Source organism: Lissotriton vulgaris, chromosome 10, assembly GCF_964263255.1.
Source record: "Lissotriton vulgaris chromosome 10, aLisVul1.2, whole genome shotgun sequence".
Lineage (NCBI taxonomy): Eukaryota > Metazoa > Chordata > Amphibia > Caudata > Salamandridae > Lissotriton > Lissotriton vulgaris.
In genome coordinates, this window is record NC_141698.1 from 731591382 (window position 1) to 731615251 (window position 23870).

A 23870-nucleotide genomic window follows, 5' to 3' on the forward strand; every position below is an offset into this window, starting at 1 on the left:
GAATGAAGTATTGAGGGAATTCTTGGATCGTTTCGTAGTCGTGTACATCGACGATATTTTGGTGTATTCAGACACAACGGATGAGCATAAGATACATGTGAGCCAGGTGTTAAAGGCGTTGATGCATCATCGTCTTTACTGTAAAATCACTAAATGTGAGTTCCATGTGACCACGGTTGAATTCTTAGGCGTGATGCTCACACCATCAGGTCTGGTCATGGCCGAGAGAAAAGTTAAAGCTATAAAAGAATGGCCTTGTCCTTGTAACATCAAAGACATTCAGTGCCTACTGGGATTCGCCAACTTTTATAGACGTTTTATATGTGGATTTTCTGATTTGGTGACCCCTTTGACCCGACTCACAAGAAAGAAAGTTCCGTTTGTCTGGGATGCAGAAGCACAGGGGGCGTTTGATGGGTTGAAGGATGCTTTTACCAAGGCTCCTGTTCTGACTCATGCCAATCCAGATTTACCCTTCTTGGTGGAAGCAGACGCCTCCGAAGTTGCATTAGGGGCGGTATTATCTCAAAGGAACGAAACCACCGGAATGCTACACCCCATTGCGTTCATGTCAAGAAAACTCAGTCCTGCGGAGATAAACTATACGATAGCGGAAAAGGAATTGCTGGGCATACGGGATGCCTTCTTGGAGTGGAGGCATTGGTTGTTAGGAGCTGCACACCAAGTTACGGTCTACACCGACCATCGAAATCTACAGTTCATACGAGCAGCCCATCATCTCACCCCCAGACAGTTACGCTGGATGTTGTTTTTTGAGGAATATAGATTCATTGTCACATACAGACCAGGAGTCAACAATAAGAAAGCGGACGCACTAACCAGGCAAGAAAATCCGGCTATGCACGCCATAACACCAAGCAGATCCATCATCGATCCCACTAAGGTTGTGTGCGTCACTCAAACAGGAGACTTTTTACAGGGTGTACGATCAGGGATTCAATCCTGTGTCTGGAGAACCTGGCTTCGACACCATCCGGAGTGGAAGATGAGACATGGGGTAGCCATGAGGGGGGCTCAAGTGCTTGTATCTACGAAGTCCCTCCGAAAAACTGTGTTCTCCTGGTGCCAGGATACACCTTGTGCAGGTCACACGAGACACGTGAAAACCCTTGAAAAGGCCTTAAGACAGTTCAAATGGCCGTCCATATGAATCGATCTGTGTCGATGGGGGAAGGAGTGTATAGGTGCGCCCGAATGAAATCTGATCGTCAACAACCCCAGGGATATTTACAACACTTGCCCACACCCGAAACACCTTGGGAGAGTTTCTCGGTGGACTTCATTGTCGGACTCCCTAAAGACCAAGGGAAAACAGCAATCCTGGTGGTGGTAGATTACCTTGCAAAAATGGGACACTTTATTGCATGTGATCAGGTCCCTACAGCTGGTCGCCTAGCCCATCTTCTTTTAGTGCATTAAGTGAGATTGCATGGTCTCCCGAGGGTGATAGTGTCAGATAGAGGGGCCCAATTCACTGCTCGCTTCTGGAAAACCTGGTGTTCTGCATTGCACATATCCTCCTCTTTGTCCAATAGCTTCCACCCCCAGACCGATGGCCAGACAGAGAGACTTAACCAAACCCTGAAGCAATATCTACGTTGCTATGTACAGGCCAATACAGACTCATGGGTGGATTGGCTGTGGGTGGCGGAAATGGCTTATAACAGTACTCAACATTCCTCCACGCTTCATTCCCCTTTTTTCTGCTTGTATGGTCACCATCCTAGGGTTAATCCCTTGGTGCTCCCGAGTGACAATGTCAGGCTGCCAGATGTCAAGAACAGATTGTTGCGCATTCGCCGGATACTTCTGGCTACGCGTCGGAATCTTGTTCAAGCCAAGAATAGGTACAAAGCACAGGCGGACAAACACCGTAGGCCGTGCCCTGGATACAAGAAGGGCGACCTAGTGTGGTTGTCTACTAAACACATCAGGTTTAAGAGGCACAGTGTGTTTAACCCCAGGTTCATTGGTCCTTATAGGGTGGTGAAACAGGTGAATCCCGTGGCTGTTAGGCTGCGTTTGCCAGCGCATTTCAGACTCCACCCTGTTTTTCATGTGTCACTATTGAAACCCTCTCTTGTTCCAGTTCGGCGTGCTCCCTTGCCTCTCTGGGTGCAGCACGATCAGGAATATGAGGTACAGAAGATTCTTGACTCCAGGTGGGTGGGGGGGCGCCTGCAATACCTGATTTCTTGGAAAGGCTATGGCCAGGAGGAGAATTCCTGGGAGCCTGCGAGTTCGGTGCACGCACCCAGACTAGTGGCAATGTTCCATCGCCTGTATCCTGATAAGCCTGCTGCGCGACAGCGTCCCTTGTGAGGGGGGATGTACTGTCAGGAATACAGCCATAGAGTGTCGCTGTCCGCATCATGCGTGGCATATGGTGACATTCGTACATAAGACTACGTTACCCAGAAAGCTGAGCGTCAACGTCACGTAACGACGCCTGCTACGCAAATCCAGGAAATAAGGTTGTGCCATATCCACAGACTCTGCCGATAATTCTTGCCGAGTTCCACTTAGCTGTTGGTAAGAGAGAGTTGCGGTAAGATCTTGAGTCAAGCTTTTTCTTCGTGTTGACCCTGGTGCACCCTGTTCTGGTTCGGGTGTAATTTGTTTTGGAATATTACCGCATACACGCGGTTGCGTGTACCTTACTTACTCTCTTTGGTTAATGCTAAATTGGAGCCAACGCTCGTTCTTCCCTGTTGGACGAGAAAGGCATCTGCTTTCTCATTGGAGGGAGAAACCTGTTCCCTGTCCGACTCCGTCGGGACAGACCTTTGTGACAGTACTTGCTTTGTTTGTTCTTTTTTCATTGCTTACGGATTTCAGAGCGGTTTGGGCTCAAACCGTTATGCGAGTGTATCGCATGGTTCCTTATTTCCAAGAGAAGTCAGATAACTATTGAATCCCTTAAGACATTACGAACAATTCATTATTGAAGGAGCTGTTTTGAGGGTGATTTAACCTTACCTGCTGTGTTTTATTTTGATTTCTTTCCACAACGTTTCTTCATTATTTTATCCTAGTACAGGAGAGAAACAGCAGGGGGTATCTGATCCGAGGGAATTGTGCAACTCTAGACTGAACACAAAGCTATTATGGTATGTAATGTAAGCTTGTTGGTGGATATACGACCCTCACATAAGAATAGGATTACATTGTGATATTCATGTTTGCTTTGCAGTTGGTTGCAGTCCCTGGTATCGCCCTGTGCCTATTCTCCTGTATTCAGAGACTGCATTATTTTCCTTTTCAGGTAGGGGTCTGGAAACGAGCATTCTATGTATAAGGAAGGTTGCTAGAGGCTAACATTGTGGGGTTAAGGGGGTGTTTTCTAAACAACTGTCCTTGTCATTTCAGATCTCCCTCCCCGCTGTCCCCTTCCTTCCCCGCCCTCACGGGACTATTCTGGTAGTCTGTGTTTATTACTTCAACCTCTAGGATCGTTGAGTGGGGGAGGGTACAGGCCATTCAGCACAGCCCCGAGGACTATAGAAGACGGAGCCTGACAGAGTCATCGATGATGAAGCCCAAATTACAAGCTTTGTGGGAGGGCAAAGAAAGAGCACCCATTTCATTAGGCCAGTGCTGGGGACCCCAGAGATCTTTTTTTTCTCAAAAACCAAGACCTCGGTCTTCTCTCCTTTGAGCTTGAGACAATTTGCCTGCATCCACGAAGCAATTATGCCCAAGCCCAGCTGGAAGGGGGAGCCTCAGTTGCCCTCTCTGCAGAAAGAGAGAAGATAATCTGGGTGTCGTCAGCATAGGAAAATACAGACAACCCAGCTTTCTCTGCAACATCAGCCAGAGGTCTGACGAGTAGATTAAATGATAGAGGGCTTAAAATGGAGCCTTGATCTAACCTATTCCATAGTCTTTTAGAACCTTGACTAGTATAGGTATAATTTGTAAGATTATTTTTTGTTAAGCCATGCCCACCAAATGTGATATGAAAGGTTTTGAGAAGATTTCCATTTGCATGTTTTTAACTCCTAACATTAAAAGGAGGCCCATAAGGGACATGTCTGATTGGTTTAATTTCAGAGTGGTAGATTGGGCCCAGGAGCCTAAGGTAACTGTACTGAAGTTTAGGGCGACATTAGTGTTGAAGCTTATATTAATGTTTTTTGGGATCTCGCTCCAGAAATGTCAGAGCCTGTCACACTTTAATAGCATGTGAGCAAGAGTCTTAGGATAGTTTTGGCAGTTCCAGCAGGTATCAGAGCCAAGAAACCCCTTTATTGCGAGTATTTCGGGAGTCCAATAAGCTTTATGTCATATTCTGTATTTACACTGTGATAGAGTAGGGGAAATGTTGTTTCTAAGAGAGTAAGACCAGATCTTCTTCCACTGCATATCATTTGCGATTGGGGTAGGTGAGGTAATGGCTGATTCTGTCAATTTAGCTTGAATCCCCAACGTGATTTGTTTGTTTGCGTACGTGGAATTCAATGACTTCTAGATTGAGGAGGCAGCATGAGGTGTTTTGAATAATTTAATAGTAGGGGAATTAAGAGTGAGTTGTGTGGTGTAGAATTTCCTTTTCAAAGTGACATTCAGTGAAAGGAAGTTATAGAATTAGATGTTTTCTAGGTTACGCGCCTTCTCAAATTCTGCATATGTTATCTGCTAGGTCGGTGTACTAAGGTCTTTCAGGAACAGGATATTATTAGATGACCAAGCGGGTCAAGATGGAGAAATACTGTCTATTTTGATTTTTGCATTGTTCCATTTGGGCGCACAGTTAGAATTATGAGTTTTATGAGGAAGCAGCTTGTCTAAAGATTTGAGGACTAAAATAGAGTCATTGAAAATATGGTGAGAGTGTTGTATCGGTGTTGTTTTCATAATTAGCAGTGATACTGGGTTGTATGGGTTGTATGGTTTATGTAGAGCCTCCTCAATCTGCCCAAGGTGGGGGCTCTAGGCTTACAGGGTGTGCCAACCAGGTGGCTTGCTTGATTAGAAAGGCAAGCTGGTATTTAAAGAAGCTAGGGATATTGAAGCTGCCTGAGCATTTATTGAGTTTTAGTTTCTTGAGTACTATTCTGCCTTCTTTCCCCTTCCAGATCACTCCCGAATTTAGGACATTGATGTTTTTAAAGAAGGTGTTTGATAATAGTAAGTAAAACATGGACATGATGAAATTTATTAGTGGGCCAATCATTATTTTGATACATTCTACCCGACCCCGGCACGTAAAAAATTTAGGGAACCAGCCAGACAGAGTTTCTTTAATTTTTTGCAGGTAATCTTTATTTGCTTTCCGTGTGTCTTCCAAGTTATTTTTAAAGTATAGGCCTAGATATTTGATCTGAGAGGATTGCCGATGAAATTTGGTACTATCCATAATAGCCAGGAAAGCGAGATTGTTCAAAGGGAAAACTTTGGCCTTTTCAAGATTTAGGAAATAGCCTGAGACCTGAGCAAAAGAGTTGATTTCAGATACGATTGCCAGGATTGCAGCATCTGCTTCTTGAGAGAATATGAGTAAGTCATTGGCATAAGCAGCAACTTTGTAGGGAGTGTTCCTCAAGGGGATGCCTTTGATAAGATTGTTAGATCTGATGGAAGCAAGGAGGGGTTCTCACAGTGGCATAGCAAGGCCTTATGCCGCCCGTTGCGACCCCTGTGTCTGCCACCCACGGCGGGCAAATTTAAGAGCACGGGGTGCTGGCAATTCCTGGTAAAAGCAGCGGGAGGAGGAGGCCGCCACCCCCATAACTCATGCTGCCCCTGGTAGACTGCCCCCCACGCCCCTCCTTTCCTACCCCACTGGGGGTTCAATGGCTAAAAGCTAAAAGGTAGAGAAAGCGGGAAAGTGAGCAGCCTTGTTGAATTTGTTGAGCCAGGCTTATCTTATTGGATAGTATGCCATTAACTCTAACACGGGCTGAGGGTCGGGCATATAGGGCAAATGTTTAACGGAATTAGGAACTTATTGAATTTGACGAAGACCTTAGCTGAGATAATAAAACAACTGCATTATTCAATAATAAAACAATTTTAAGAAGCTTTTTTATAAACGTATATAGATTATAACAGGTCAATTCATCTGGCGGTGAATTACAAAGCTCAATTTAACTTCTTGCAGATCTAAGATTATGTCTAAAACATATATGGTTTATGCGCCGGGGCTTTACCAGAATCAAGTTTCGACAAATTAATAACACATGTACTAAATCCTGCCGTCCTCCATTTCATAAATCACTGGTTTCTGTGGAATCATCCGATTTGTCGCATTTAAAAGTCAGGGTCCTCAAGGGTAAGACCCTTAGCCTCATTAAAATGAATGTACGCCTGACCATGTGTTCTAGTGAAAAGCAAATATATAGTTGTAAAGTATCTACAAACTGTGCATAATGTAGTCGAGAACAGTGGTCTAAATCTAACTCATAGCTTAATCTTGTGGTCAGGTTCTTTAGATAAAGCTTCAAATGTAAGGGGGTCATAGATTTCAATAGTGCAATCGTGCAGCCAGAGTTGGTTAGTGCAATATTTAAGTTCTTAGGAAAAGTGTGCTGGGTTGCATCAACTCTAAAACTCTATTTCAGGACATACCTTATGGTCCCTTGGTCTGAATGTAAAAGAATATAGGCCTAGTCTACTATATTTATAATGGGTTTTGCATACACGCTGTCTATAGATAGCTCAAGGCGAATTGCTTGGATGGGTACTGACTGGTTGACTCTAAGCAATTTACGCAGTAGAGTCCCTTCTTTTACATTCGGTCGCTGCCATGCCTTAATCTGGATATATTCCAGAGCAGATAGTAAAATTGGTGGTATCTTTGAGCAGTAAACCTCAACCATAGTAGCAAAATGTCTTTTACCTGAGGAAGAATAGAGTCTCAATTGTACGCCAACGTGGTCTTCAGCCTTTAGGCTGATGTGTCCGAGGTGGGGTGAATTTTGTAATGTTTGGGTGAAAATTCTCCCCAGGCATATTCTTTAACAACCTCCTGAGGTTGCCTATCTAATGTTCAGTTATAGTACAGGTAGTGGTTTCTACCTCTGAAGAGGAGGACTTTAGTTTTAGAGGTAATTGGTGAAAGATAATTGTCTTTAGCATACTTATTTAGAGCATTAAGATTTCTTTGTAAACTTACCAGTGTTAGATCCATTAGTACTACATTGTCAGCGTACATTAAAATGTGCATATTGCAGGAGGCTATTTTTGGTGGTCCGTTACTGATTGTTTGTACACATTCTGGGAGGTCAGTTATGTATCAGGAAAATAAAATGGGGGCTAAAACGCAGCCTTGCTTAAGGCCGTTCTGCGTAGCAATAGGCCCTGTCAACCTTTTTTCACACCCCACTGAAGATTACACCAAGTTGTAAAATGTAATGCCATGATTCTGGCGCTCAGTACTCCAAGCTTCCCTAGCGTGTTCCTTAGAGTTGGCCTGTCTACACGGTCAAAGGCAGTGGTAAAATCGACAAAAAACGCTAAACCGTTTGCTTCTTCATTACTACATATTTGTTCATGATAGTTTGTAACACTGTGATGTTATCCGTCACAGAGTGCTTTGGCCAAAAGCCAGACTGAGACGTTGGTATCGCTCCTGTGGAAAATGCCCAGTCTTTCAGATGTTCCAGCACGCATTCAGCAAAGATCTTCCCAGTAGCATCTAAGAGGGATATCTGTCTGTAATTATTTGGGAGTAGACAGGATCCTTTTTTTAAAATGGGCACCACAATGCTCCCTTGCCATGATTTTGGGATTTTCCCGGTGGAAAGATAGTGGGAGAATACCAGAGCTACAAATTTGCTCCAGTCTTCAGGGTTGCTTTGAAGAACCTTAATGGGGATTTTATCTGGACCTATTGCTGTAGTAGATCTTGCTGCCTTTATATGTAATGCTATTTCTTTCTCTGATGGTGCTGTCATAACAGGGAATTTTACCCCTTTTCTGTAGCCGGATTGTAATGAACTTGCCAGGTCATAATGATTTGGCTTATAGAGCTTGAGGAGATATTTTTTCCACACCGATGGTGGAACTTGAGAGGAGTTACTAGCTTTCCATGTGCCTGTTACTTTTACTATGATCCTCCAGAATTCCTTACTGTTTTTTTGGTTCACTGCTATTTGAATGTCCACCCAGTTTTTATCAGTTTGTGCACGCTAGTTTTCTCCTTCTGCCGTTGGCTTGCTTATTTCAACTTTACAACCTCTTTCTGTCTGGCTGGCTCCAGAATATTAAAAAAATTGCAGCCTAATCAATTTGTTTAACTTAGAGGTTATGCTGTCTGATTGGTTTGGGGCTAATTTACCCTTACGCATCCCGCTCCTAACTGTGCGGGCCGTCAATGGAACCACTATCTCCGTAATCATGTTCTCATAGGCTGTTATCGGATCGACGTCTGTGCTGCTGTTAGTCAATTTTGAAGAAATGATCAGGAAATTTATTTTTGAAATTGCTTTAGAGTTCCACTTTATTCCTTGATGGATACAAGTATCTACAAGCTTGAAGTTGCTCATGACGGCTTGCAGCAAAGGCCAAGAGACCTTATCAAAGGCCTTCTCTGCGTCCAAAGCCATGGCCATTGTTGATGATGTTATTAGTTAGGCGTACATTGTTTGAGCCATGTCTGTTTTTAATGAAGCCTGTTTGTGTTCTATGAATAAATGATGGGAGGATTTTTTCTAGTCTGTTTGCCAAGATCTTTGCGTAGGTTTTACAGTCCAGATTCAGCAGGGCAATAGGCCTGTTGTTTTTTACCTCATGGAGTCTTTCCCAACTATATGAATCACAGTGATATTAGTTTCAGAGGTTGTGTCTGTGATTTTTATCAAAGTGACTATAGAGTCACTCCAGATGGAGAGGGAGTTCCTTTTGGAAGGTTTTGTAGAAACTGGCTGAGAACCCGTCAGACCCTGGAACTTTGTTCGGCCTCGGGGACTGTATTGCTAATATATTTTGCAAACAAATGACGGGTTGGTTGAGGGAGACATAGTTTGAGTCAGAAAGGATTGGTAGCTGGATTTTTTCCAAGTATTTTTCACACTCGGCTGTTGATATTGTTTTGTTGAGATAGTAAAGGTTATTATAGAACTCTCTAAACACTTTGGCTATTTCTCTAGGGGCAATTATCATTGTTTCAGATCTGTATCTAATTGAAGGAATATGGTTTTGGTTCTGTTTAAATTTTAAGTAATTTGCTTGCGCCTTGGCTGCTTTGTTAGAATCTTTGACATTTTTTTATTTTGTTTTGTTGGATGCAGGTGTGCGTCCGGTTACTTGTTGTATTCGTATTTTAGCAATTTAAGTTGTTGGAGAAGTTCCTGGCTTTTATTAGCAGAGAACTTCTTTTCTAGCTGTTTCATTGAATGTTCAAATTCTATGATGCGTTTACCAGCTGATTTGTTTAATTTGGATATAATGTTTATGAGTTCTCCCCTTTTGGTAGCCTTCATAGCATCACAGGTGGTGTCTCTCGTGATTTCATTGGAGTAATTCTCAAGTAAGAAGTTGTCTATGGAATTTTTATTTTGGCGATGAGTATTTGGTCTTTAAGAACCTCCTTAATCTTCACTGGGGAGTTGTAATCTAGCTGTAAATCTACTGTGATGCCCGCATGGTCTGAGATTAATATTGGTTCTATTGTAGATGAAGTGGCAGCCCGTGTAAGAATATTGTTTGTCAGGATGTAGTTTATCCCAGATAATGAGTTGTGAAATGTGAGTCAAATGTTGAAATCGCTTCCAGTAGGTTTATGGAGGTACCCAATTTCATTCAGGCAGTGTGCTTTACATAGGTTCCGCATTTGCTTATGTGATTGGTTTTGGCTGAATTTGCAAGTGGAGTTCCTGTCCAAAACAGCATCCCAAGGTAGGCTGAAATCTCATGCAAGGAGAATGCTGGCATTATTTAGTAATTCACATAGCCATTTGTTTAGAGTGATCCGAAATTCAGGGTCATCACCTGTTCGGATGTATATGTTGAAAATATAGAGTGACGTATAAGTGTTCTTAACTTGGGTGATTACCCATCTACCGTCATTATCATTGGTTCTTTCAACAACTTTTAGATACCAGGGTGATGTCCCCATTTTTCTGTAGAGATGTATTGGATACCTTGCTAGTGCCTGGAGTTGCAATCTTTGTGACCCAATTTAGTTTCCTGTGGGAGTATTAATTCTTAACCTTTTTTAAATTATTGTGATTAGAATTGTTCTTGTGTGTAAGGAGCCTGTAATCATTAGTCTCGGTCATAAGTTTCATCTGGATCCTGATCCAGAGCCCAATTTGTAGTGAGAGACTCCCAATTTCTGTATATACATCACTTGCCCTCAGATAGCCACTGATCAGATGGGATCTAACACCGTAGAAGGGAGAAGGTGGAAGAAATACACTTTCTCATTAGCAAAATTTTCAGGATACGGTGCCTTAAGGTGTTTAGGAATATTTAAGTACTTACAAAGCATCACTGCTACACTCTTTCGATGAGCTCCAGAGAGCAAAATATGAGCAGTTATATTATCAGACACATAACTTCACTGATCATAATGCAATGGGAGATGTGAAATCGGCATATTGAAAACCCCAAATGTAATACAACAAATATACTGTGAAATGTACAACTACAAGACCATAAACAAAGGGAGAAGAAAGAGAGGCAAGGTAAGGCAAGAAAGGCAAGACGCACAGTCAGATGATTGATTTTATTGCCAAGACATTATTTAGAGTGGGACAGTAACAGGACATCTTTGAAAAAAATTGTGGCTGTCCCCTTTGACTTTTTCACCATTTTGCTGGCCCAATTTGTGGATTTCCGGAAGTAAAGTTCTTCATTTAGGATGTGCTGTCAACACTGTAGATTGGACAGACAATCTGGCAGCTGTTTCATCTGCGCTTTCATGCTGTCTTGCATATAAAACCATGATAGCAAATGTTGGTGGCAGCAGGTTTCTCATGCCACAGTAGCAATGGACTACCATCATAAGAATAGGGGTTTGTTTCCAATGTTCACCTTCAAAATGTGCCTGAGTTGCTTTGTGCTTTCTCCAACATGCAAGGGACATTTTCATGTGACTTTACTAATAAAATAATAGCATAATGGATCGCTGCTTTGTATGTAAAAATGCACATATATAGGTATATACGTCTGTGCTGCTTCATATCACATGCACGGTCTTGCAGTATGTTGTGGACATATTTGTATTGTGAATTAGTCTGGTAGGCTCAGGGATCACAAAGACATTGTGGAGTGTGGTAAGAAACACTACTGAGCTGAGTCCGGCTACGATCTAGAACCCTGTCCTAAACCAAACAGGAGTCCTTATTTTTACTGTTTGCAGTTTTTGTATAGTTTTATGTAACACAAACTCGTCCCAAGGCATTAGAGTGCTTCATATTTACAAAATAATATATACAAGCATAGCTGTGGATAGTAACAGTGGTAAAAACAGACCCGCCACTGTATGATTTTTAAAACCGCATTAAATGTGCTCTTGAGTAGTACTTCTCAAGTAATTATTCCAATGGTGCAAATAAATGCATGGTTAATATAACTGGGGTGATTAGACACTTTGTTGACAGACCTCATGAACTGGGCTAGTTTCTGACCATTCTTTCCTTGCTCAGGCACTGATGCACTTGGGCAACTCATTGAAGAAGAGTAAAGCATAGACTGTCCCTCCAGCAAGAGCATTAAGTGTCATCCTTGGCATTACTGTTTATATCCCATGTGGAAACCCAAGCCATGCCCCCTCTCGAGCCAAAAGTCTGCTTCACTCGTCTTTGTGAACACATTGGTGATGGTCGTTTCAGAACACACAGACATTAAGGACCCCAAAACCGCCTAGGTTACCTAAAGGACATCACTCATCCACAGAAACGAATTAACACACCTAAAAAGTATCAATAATTATAAAGACTAGTGATATAGAAACCAGCACAAAATGAATGACCTATAAATGCTCAAATAAAAGGTGTTACAATTACCCAACTGAATGGCTGTGTCTTCATTGCCAAATGGTCAACTTTCGCAGAATTTATCATTTATTGATTTAGCAATGATGTGTGTAGTTCTCAGATTTGTCTGTTGTTCATCCTGTGTTTCAATCAAGTAACAATTTTCCTCAAGGCCAACACATCCGCTGCTGAGAAATAAAGACTTGTGGGTGTGGTGGTTAGACCTGAAATAATTTGTGTGTTCGCCTACATAGCTGTCTAAAAAACCTATGCCTATTCATCCAATTTATTTTGAAAAATGATGCTGCACAATGCTCCATCTGGCCCTGTTGTTTTATTTACTCGGGGTTGACACCCCTGTGTGTCGATTGACAATGGTCCTGAGGCTTCCTTGATTCACTGTTCACCAGCCACTGCTACCGTAAATGTAGGAAAATGTACATTATTTATTATCATATCAGAATGTAGAAAAATGTTCAAGCTCACAAAGAAGATAGCACCTACAATTAGCATAAACTAGGGAAATGAAGGTGGCATTCTAAAATGAGTGGCAGGAACAAATGTAGGGTGCAAAGTGCCCGTGAACCTCTGGCGATTGGAAATGACTGCAGTGCCCTTTTAAAAAATGAAGAGTAAGGTTTAATGTGCTGAAACACATGATTTAAAGAATTATTAAACGAATGAACATAAAATGGACACATTTCCAATGACAGGTTTACTCACCAGGTATTTGTTAAGACAGTAATAGGTTTATAAGTCATACTCATATAAATGAAAAGCAATGGTTGATACGTGATGAGTCTAGCAGGAAATAGGCATTAATTATTGTAACAAAATTGGGTTCAGTAGTTTCCTTCTGTGACTGACAAATAAAGCTGTTCAGATGATTATTTGAAAGCACACAAATATATTTTCTCCAGTTCTATCAGTCAGCCTGTTCTTGACCAAACATCGAAAAGATCACTTTAAATTTTAATACAATGTTATTAGGCAGACAACATGCCTGAAGAGTGGGGGTCTTGAACTTAACCAAATATTTAACAAAAAGGCATGTCTTAATGACCTAGTGAAGTTGAACGGAATTTTAAATAACCATAACAATCCTTTCTTGAGCTGATCATGACAAGTGCCTAATCCTGATTTGAGAAGCAAAGTCAATTGTTTTTTGTGCTTGACATTTTTTCAAGACTACATGTCCTGAGGGTGCTTCCAGCTTACACTCTTGAAACAGGAGACCCAAGAGAAAAACAAAACGTTTACTACCACTAAACTCTCTGCAAAATGATATCTTCTATTCATTTCAATATTCCAACTTCTATGAAAGCTTACAGAGAGAAAATGGGTGTGCCCAAATTCTCACCAAGGTTATTGGCAGTACTTAGAAAAGAACTTTGATGTTGATTATTAAAAGAACAATACCTAAATCCTGATATTGTTTATTGGGTAAAATGAGTCTGCATTCACTGGGGCTAAACAATTGCTTTGCATTATAAATGAAATAAGGCAACACACCTCACTAAGGGGGAGTACATTTTTGACTCCAGATTGTCTGTCACTGAATTGTGCAAGCTGACAGCTCAAATGGTGTCGTTTACATGCCCATCACCAGAGAACTTCTGAATTCTTGACAGACAATTACCAAGTCTCACAGACAACGGCAATGCTTTCACGCGTTTTTAAACAAGGTTTAACACTGTTCTTTGAGAGGCTGCAGCTTTGAGGGCTCCTCTATTATTCCCATCCTCTGCTTAAGAGAATGTCAATCAAAATTCCCTCTACCGATACCTATCAATATTTTTTCAAGTGTGGCAACATGTCTGCCGCCGCTTAACAAGAAACTCATAAGAAGTGAATAAAGAAGTGCCAAAATAACTATATATAAAAATGAAAGAAAAAGGAATACAAAGATAAATGTATAATCAAATGAAAACGTAAAACAACATGAAACAAAATAAATATTTTGAAGTTAATTCAAAGCTGAACCAAGGTATTGTTAAAGTGATATATCTACTTGATCGCTCAGATCGAACAGAGTTTAAAAAATACCTCTAAACCCCTTTTTAAGAGAGACTCTTAATTCCCGGTGCACCCAGTAACGGGAGACCTCAGCTGCCTCATACATTAGAAGAGCCTGTGACAAAAAACATCTCACAAGTTGTTGCCAGGGAGGTTCCCCTTCTCAGAGCAAAAGAAACATCTTGCTGAAAGTGGGATCCCAAATAAAAAGTAACATGCTGGGATCAGTGTACAGTTTAATTTGTAAAACAATAAGTGCCAAGGGCCTTGTCAGGCGGCCACCACAGTTTGCACCACACATTGCTGCGGTACTTACTGAACTACAAACCATCACACTGCTACGAGTGTGACAGTTCAGACTGTTCTATGACGCAGGCAGGTATTAGTTGTTTTTAATGTATATTAAATTAACCAAACAACTGTTTTTCTGTTCATCTTTAAATTACATAAACAGTGCTACCATGTGGCAGCTGTCATAAGTGAAGGTTCTGGCAATGAAGTGCCTGTGCTGGGCACCAGAACCCACTGGCTCAAATTAAGCCCTGGATCAGGGTAGAAGCACAGATTTCCACATGTTACTTGCATTGGGCTGCTTTTCTAGCAACCCATTAGTGCCAATACTCACGGAATCAATACTTCCTGGTGCAGGGATACCAAGGCAGTATTTCCTCACCCCTTGTAATGGGGTCTAGGTAGTGGAGACTACAATGTAGTCCCACTAAAACAGACTTCTCTAACAAGTAGTTCATGAGCGACTGGCAGCTCTCCCCCTACATGTAAGTGTGCAGCCGACCTTACTAAATTAGGCGCTTACTTGATTACATTAATATATTTGACCCAAAACTGAGTAAGTGTATTTGAGATGAAAATGTGAAATTTTTCAGAATGGCTCAATTTCACAACATATTTAAAGCTGATATTTGAGTGGATAAATCATGTGACGTTGAGCAGACGTATTACTAATATCACAAACCTGTGTAGCAGAGTCAATGTAGCTATTGCTTCGATGTAATACCCACGTGAAAGCGTTCGAAATTGATAAAAGCCTTCTGTTATTGTTGACAATCTGCCTGATGTACAGAGTGATCACTGCCAGTAATCATGCATCTGTTGGCTCCTAATGTAATGGTGTCTAGTTTGGTCACAAGTACCACTCTTGGAATAGTAGTAGCTCTGGGCGACTTACATTGCAAATAAGTTACTCTTGTTACAGACAAGATTGGGGATCCATGCACTAAAGTATTCAATTACCATTTTAAAGCAGCCAGCGCAGGAAACTCTAGGAAGCTCGAACTTTGTCCAATGGAGACAGCACCAGAGTATGTTCGCAGAGTTACAAAGGGCCTTAAAAGCATGGGATTAAAAAGATATGTTCCACAACAATAAAAGGCATGCATTCCATTTAGGCAATAAGCTCTAAGAATCAAAGTATCTTTAAAACACTGTTGAGCTTTGACTTTATAGTAAAGATGCTGGCTTACCTCGTCTTTCGATGGTAGCGAGTTGCCGTCAGTATGGTTTGTTTCAGTAAATACAAGTTATTTGCCAAGATTGGGTGCTTGGCCCGTTTTTTAGTGCTGCGCTCTGTGCAGCAAGTTTAGAACAAGAAATATTACAGCACGTTTCTTCTCGTGACAAGTGTGTCATTAACACCAATGGAGACCATAATACCTTAAACAAAAATAAGATGAAACATGAACAAAGGCTTACTTTAATGACGAATTGGTTCCCCTTTTGATCGCTGAAGTCTGGATGAAATCAGATTAAGAATTTACATGATATTGAAGGATGTTTCTATTTTGTTGTGGTTAATCAAATGAAAACCACCGAAACATAAAACATTACTGGAATGGGCATAGCAAGAAAAGGGAGATAATATCTTTGATTAAAAGCAGTAAGATCCCTTATAGCGTTTAATCAAACTGGATATGGTGCCCTGCTTTTAAAGTGATTATATCAAAGAAAACTATTAAGATAATAATCTAATTGCATATTTGGAAACTCATTTCCGTAATAAGGTTTAAACACCGAAGACGTGGAAATTCTGTATGGAAGAGGCCGGGTCTGCAGATTTCTTCCTGCAGAGATGTCACTTAAAACTATGGACTTTCTGACAAATCTGCTAATTTTTTGTATGGTCACAAGTGACATCTAACCAGTGCTTAATTTGTAAAATTATAAGTGCCAGGGCCCTGGCCATGAGGCCATCGCAGCTTGCACTACCAATCGCTGCCAAAACAACACTAACCCTCTCTCTCTCGCCTGCTAGTGCGACAGTTTACATTATTCCTGGCCCCCAAATCTACAGAATGGATGAGGAGGCTGGTATTAGTAATTTTTTTTATGTATGTTGTATTCATAAACAACAGTTGTTCTGCTCATTTCCAAATAAGATGAGCAACGCCATCATGTGACAGATTGTCCTGAGTGTGGTGTTGATAATTAAGTCCGTGTACTGAGCACCAGAAATCAATTAAGTGCCGGTGCTGAGCACCAGAAACCACCAGCTCAAATTAAGCTCTGCATAGAATAAAGGAGTAGGGTTTGTCCACAGGGGAGCAGCAGGGGTTGCCAATTATAATGAGATGAGCATCTTCAAGGTGCTTCTCATACATTCATCTAGTGATTTCTCACACTTCACTGTCCGTATAAAAGCATACCTTGGCGACCCAGGTGTCACTGCTGCTGAAAGTTTGGGGAGACCAAATGTCTTCATGATGACAAACAGGCCCTGAGATTTAAGACTGACTTCTCAAATGAAGTCAATAATAAAGCAGTTCCATAACAAGATTATCAAGTCTGACTAAAGGACATAGAATGATTAAACCAACTGTGAGCTGGAAAACCTACGCCTCAGTAACAGAGACGTCAGTGCGTTTTTTCTGTGGTGCCACCCCTTCCATGTTCGAGAGAGGGTGGACCTGGCCTTGCGTGGTGGCTAGGAGTTCAGATGGATCAGTCTCCTCCCGGAAAGCATCAGTCAATTCCTGAACCTTCTTCATGGAGGATGGGTTGCATAGGTGCCATTTGTCCCTGCTTCCCTGGTTAGATTTGTAGTGTAGTTCCTATATTCCCAATAGGCTCTGCACATTGTAATAATATATCCTATATATTTGACCTAGGACTTAGGTCGACTAGACTTCTCAGCCACGGCCCGTGGAGGGAGTTTCGGTGGAGCGGAGAGGCTGAGCTGGGGAGGGGCAGGGTGGGGGGTGCTAAAAACTGGAGTATGGATAATTGAAGGTAAGTAAACAATTAAAATAAAAAAAAACGAATTTCGTAGCGCACCCTGCATCGCATTTTGCTCTCTGCACCGCCCGCCACAATGATAAAAATGCATTTCAGGATTTGCATTTACAAAGCGGCAGGCACCGCGCGGTGCCTGCCGCTATGTAAATGCAAATGAAGGGGGGTACCATAGGTACCCCCCGTGTGCACCCCCCACCTCTCCTTCACTCTGGGGGCCCGCAGGAGGCATCCAGAGTGAAAACCGCATCCCTTTCCGTGGCGGCATTGCCGCCGCGGAAATGCACCTGTAAACAACCATCATAATATGGCTGGTGGTGTCTAATAGATACCGCCACCATATTATTCCTTTTCCGCCTCGGCCGCAAGGCGATAGGGGCGGAAAAGCGGTTTTCCCCCCGCCATACTAATATGGCCGGGGGAAAACGATTATGGATGTCGGGCGGATTGCTCCCGCCAGGCTGGCAGTGGCTACCGCCAGCCTGGTGGGGGCAATCCGCCCGACAACCTAATGGGCCCCTGGGTGAGGTGTAGCATAGGTTTCGTTTTTCTTTGCCAAGAATCTATCCAAGATTTCTCTTAGGGTCTAATCAGCTCCGTACCTTTGGTTTTAGAATGAAGGAGGTCTAGTATCTCTGTCTCAGGACTTGATTTCCCAACACCCCGCGAGGGGAGCTTGGAAACACTGGAGCTGGATTCTCAGCGAGAGAAAGGACAGCTTCTCGATCAGTGCACCAGCTGGAGGGTCGGCTTTCTTCTGCACTTGCTGTAGCGAGATGCGTCGGGGAAGTAGATAGTCAAGCTGCTCCGAACCACCGTGTGTTTGCTAGGGGAAGTGTAGGCATATTTATACCTTGAAGGTGCCTAGTTTGATGTAAAGTTGGACATAATAACATCGCCAAAGAACCCCAATGGAATGGTAGTTCTTTGAAAAGTTTATGATTTCTAGGACAAATCAATATTCAAGCAAGGGGATGTCCCTGACTGCTGAAGCCGAGTTTTCCAAGAAATCGTTGTGGCTTTTTGGAACTAGTGGAAGTTACCATGCCTATATTTGGACTGGATGGGTTATGTCTAAATAAGGGTATGATTTCTATGTCTCTATAAGGGCAATGTGAATTATACCTATATAAGGGCATGAATCTGTAAATTACGCTTGGATTCTAAAATGCTACACAACAATTGGTATACAAACTTTGGAGAGACAAATCAACCTCTGTGACCAAGGGACACCTCAGAAAGAGATCTCTGCACCTCAGTGAAGATCTACTCAAACGTTAGGATGGAAAGGTTTCTGGAAAATCAAAATGCAGGTCCTACTATTGATATATGCTGGACAAAACTTAAGGACTGTCTCCTTTTCCAAAGCCTTTCCGCCTATTTCACATATTGAAATTTCAGTCACGAATAGCAAGTTTTCAATAACTGGACACATGGGTAGCTTAGACTGGGCAGATTGTTGGTGTGGGCGTGGTACCGGAATATCACATCGAAAATATCATTTGATCATAATATTTTAGTCTAAATATCATCAGTCAAAATATTGTGGGACATAATATCAATAGTAAGTAAATATTTTTTTATATTTTTAAATCAAATTTGTGTTTAAAATATTGTATACAAACATATTACAGTACATAATATCATTTTTATATATTACCTTGAATTTCTTTTTATTATATTTTATTTATAACTATTTGTTAATTGATTGTTTTCCTTACAGGCACTGTCTGCAGTCTGAATTTTTATGCATACAAATAATTGATTTCAGGTGTGTTAGTCTAATTAGTTAATTGGAAGCAAAACAAGATTACACCTCTCAGAATACATTATGTTTTCATACAAAAGCCCAGGACATGCAACAATGTCCAAATTAGCTGGATGGAAACAGTAACCCTAATTCTTGCCTTAATTTGATATAAGCGGAGGCCCATGCTTTTTCTTCTTGACTTGTTCATCATGAACATTCATCTCCAAATATTCCTTTTATTGTACTCTGCGCTTGCCAAGAAGACGAAGAAGATTGGGATGGTGAGAAGGAGGACAGGAAACATGCATGCTTCATTTCTTTATTAATTTCTTCAGCATGAGACTTCTTGTGTTGAATGACTTACAACAGCATCTCCTTCATTAAATCTATTAATAGGTGGATTATTAGGGGAAGCAAAGCCACCTCTCGAGGTGAAGATTTATACAGAGCAGGCTAATGGTCTCTAGTTCCTATAATAGACCTGTGTATTTACTCCGAAAAAGTCCAGGTAAAAAACATGTGCTAGTACACTAAAAGTAGGAATTTCAGAAACAAAAATGCTTCTTCATTGATCCTTTCATCCCTACTATTGATGTACCCATTAGTGAAGCCGCTAGAGGAAAGCAATGAACGTCCTGAACCTGTCTGCTCCAAAATGTTTGTGAGGCTGCCGAGCCACCTGTACATTGTTCAGGGCGATTCCCTAACAAACACATCCATATATCCTCTCCAGACTGCCAACTCTAGGAGGAAATGCCAGGTTTGAGGCAGGAAAGTAGATCTCAAAGTAGACGTGATCAGCCTGGTACCAAGCCTTGGCTATCCAAGGGAGTGTACCCCTTGCTCTTTACTTGAGGGTGGCTTTCCAACTTGCCATGTTCACCCAATCAACACCACCATAGAAATCCAGTTTCATCCCCAATCCACAGATCACTTGCAAATATAAACACAGCAGCACTGCAGTTAAAAAAAGGAAAGCAACAGTACTTGACTTACCTATCTTGTTCGTTTGAGGACTGCAATATCCAGGCTGAACTGGGGTAAGGAGGAGGAGCCTAACATACTGCCACCTGGAGACCACCGCAGCACAGTCCGCCCACCTTTGATTAAACTTGTGATCCGGTGGGCTGGTACACCACAGGATTGGCGGGCTCCACGGAGTTCCCAGACGAAGAACACCAAACTCATAATAAGGCCCTAAAAATCACCTTGGCGTGGAATTTTATTAAACCTGATACTTGTTATGGTCAACTTACCACGATCTGCTGATGGTTACGGGTCAAGGTCACAGACTAAAACGGAGCAAGGCAACCCCTGAGTGGTCTCAAGGTATTTTGTCAGAAATTTGTGAACATGATTTTATTATCAGCCAGGATGTTAATTCAGATCCGGGTGCTATATTTGTTTCTTTTTAAAAGGATCAATACCCAGAACGCTATTAACCCTCCCAGTGGTCCATAATCGTAAGGCCCAGCCCAGATAGTTTGATTGAAAATGCTCAGGTGCTCAACAAGATTTAATGAAGTCTCTTAAGAAACCCCAAGATCCAGTACAAAATGTGTCTCAGTCACTTGTTATGGGATTGATATTTGGGGATATGTAGACGCTCATGAATTACAAGCTGCAGATAATATGTTTCTCAGGCAAAAGTTATCTGTCCCTGAGAGTGTGTTGAATTGTATTCTACATGAAGAGGTAGACCTGGGATATTTTGCAGATACCTCATCCCTTTGCACCTTAATGTGATGGGTTTTGATCTGGCTCAGTATGGAGACAGCGTTTAATTGTTGCAATAATAAGGGATTGTTTAAACCTAGAGAGCAGTCATAGGATCCCCTGGTTAAAATATGTACGGTTAACATTCACCACTTTCGGCCACTTTGAATTGTTCGATACTCCCAAACTGATAATTAAAGTGGATTTGAACTGGATGAAAGAAAGATGTTTGTTCCACGCAAGGGGGAAAAGAGAATCAAGAGAATTGTGTCATCTTCTGTCCATGCTCATGCCATATTGAGAACTTCTTTGTTTATGGAACCATATTTAACATAGGTGACAGATATGAATGATCAATATTTCTTAATGAGGTTTAGGTTACATTTAATTCCCTGCCTGTTGGCTACTCCTAATGGGTGGCACAAGTTAGTAAATTTGGGTCCTTGCCCATGTGATTCATTTTCTGATCAAGATACTTTGCATTTTATGATGTTCTGTGGGTTTTATGGCAATCTCTGTTTTAGCTATATTGATCCTTGGTTGCAAGGCATGAATTTCACCCTACTCAGGCCGGCACTGACCCATTTACAGTTGTTGCCCATTGGGTTTGGTAACAGAAAATCTACATCCAATGGGACAGTTGTTTTCTAAATGTTATTCAGGACACTATATTTGTGTCACGTGATATACTGTACATGATATTCCGACATATAACTATCTTAGCAGAGGTTTAGTTGAAAATGGGTTGCAGATAACAGCATGTGATGTGGAGTTGAAAACATGCAATTCGGCCAGCACTTGGAAGCACACTGTACAGCTGTTTTTATATAATACCTAATTTTGCATTTTTCAAAGCAACTCCATTTATAAAATTGGTCTCATTGCTAATTATTATTCTTCCGTTTGATGGTTCCTACTACCCCTCAAATCAGTCCTTATATAAATGAGGTTTGTCACCCCTTATCAACCATCTCTTAAATTTCTCATTCTCCACAGGTGTATTGGCAGCTATGGTAGGCAGCAGGTTCCATGATGTGTCCCATACTTTACACCTCAGAAGACAAGCAGTGACAATGCAGAAGGTATATATATCTGGCTCTGAATATCCTGTTTACTCTCTGTTTGTTTTGGTGCACTATGGCATCTGAGTAAAAGTATGTGAGGAAGCATCTATTTGTACCAAGGGGAACTCCAAATGATCCATATAAGCAGCTGTTAGAGTTTTCTGGGAAACTTAAAGGTAGTTTATCTCCTTTAGACTATTTTGTGGCTTCTAGACATAGGTGAGCCATCAAATTCATGGATAAAGAGAAGCCAGAGATAAGCCAAAAGTCTGTTTTGGCCACGAGAACCAAAATATGAAGCCAAACCATTGAAAGAGTTATGTAAATATCAGAATTCTATTTATTTAACAGTTACAAGTATTTAACTTACTACATTGTAATAGATTAGTGATACTACATTGAGTGACGTTTATTAAAATGTATAAGTTCCAGAAATGATAACACCCAATAAGAAAGCTCTAACAACACTTCAATGAATGAGCTAGATGACATATCACAGTGTGATGTGCAATATATAAATAGTCAAATGTCAATGTAATTGTACATATGGATGTATGAAAGCATTTATATTGTATTTCATATCTATTTGTGGGACACCTATATGCCTTTCCGAATGGTTATCAAGTTACCATACAAAAATGGTGGTTGTAAGGGTGGTGTATTAAGTGTGTGCCCACGAGGGAAGCATTTTGGTGTCATGCTTGAGTGATCTTATTTTGTCTCTGTAAGTAGATTTTAGTAGTGTAGTGTGGTGGATGAGAGCAGAGTGACACATAGACACTTAGATTTATCATAAACTGCGGCTATGATTTTTCTGGTTGTTTGTGGGATCTTCTTTTCAGAACCTTTGAAGCTATTAATAGTAGATAAATGTCAACCTTGATTTTGTATGTTGCTGGGAATGTGCACAGGCTAAGATAAGGGCGACAGGGCTCAGATCTGCCTAGATGAACTCTTTTAAAGTTATCCCTGTAATCATTATTGGGAAAGGACTGACCGAATTGGAGCTGGACCTGGAGGAAGGGATATTTTAGAGCACTCCATTTGACCAGTTGTGTACAGCTAATCTTTGTGTTTTTGGGTGTCTCCCCATCTTGTATCATATGTTTAGGTAGAGTGGACATTTAGGCAGCAGAAAAGCTGTGTCATGCAGGAGTGAATTTAGGTTGTTGATTTTACTGAATTATACTGAGCTGGTAAGCAGGTCTTAGTGTATGATTTAGATTGGCAGTGCTAGAGCCAAATTAATAAGAGAGGATCGTTCCTATGCAGCCCATGAGGGTTTCACTCATGGAAGGTCACCCCCTCAGCAACTGATGAAGGTATTTGTATACAAACTTAGCAATCACCATCATCCATGGTATTTACATATTTCCTACTACAGTAGCACAATTATTTGAGCTAGGTCTATTTTCAAAGTATTATTGTGTAAAGAATTGTCATTCATGTCAACAGAATCTGAAACATTTCTCGTACTGGCTCCAGAAGGAATAATAAGTTGAGATCTTTCACAGAAATATAACAGGGAAGATTTAAGAGAATGACCATTGCAATTAATATCAAAACAGTAATAGAAAGGATCACAGTATGTACACATTTGCATTTAGAAGAAATTACAGCCGCGGACTGCATGGTTACTCAAAATTCAGACCGTTTAACTAAATAAAGATAATCAAATAGCAACATTGGTTTGAGCAATTCAGCAAAGTCTTGGCACAAATTTATGGCAAATGATGGAAATCTTCTTGTATAAGGAAAGACTTACATATCAGCTACGTTGATGACTAGGTTCAGCAAAAACTGTGTTAGCCTTTCAGTTTATACATCCAGATAAAAATTGAGATCAATAATACAGTTTGCTTCAGGGAGGTTCAGGTGGACACGTATTGTTAGCACAAAACTTGTAAAAATGCCATTCTCATTCATGTGCAGCCAAAAAAGTCCATTAAGGAGATGTGTACCTTTGACATGGTACATTTGCTCTTTTTGATCTCCTCAGGGATGTTTGCTCATCATCTCTGTCTTGATCTGATGGTTCAGAGCTTTCAAGAATAGTTGGTGGTACTCGTCCTGCATTCAGATAGCTTCTCAAGATCTCACCTCCTCTAGGGCAATGGTTTCCGGGTACAACTC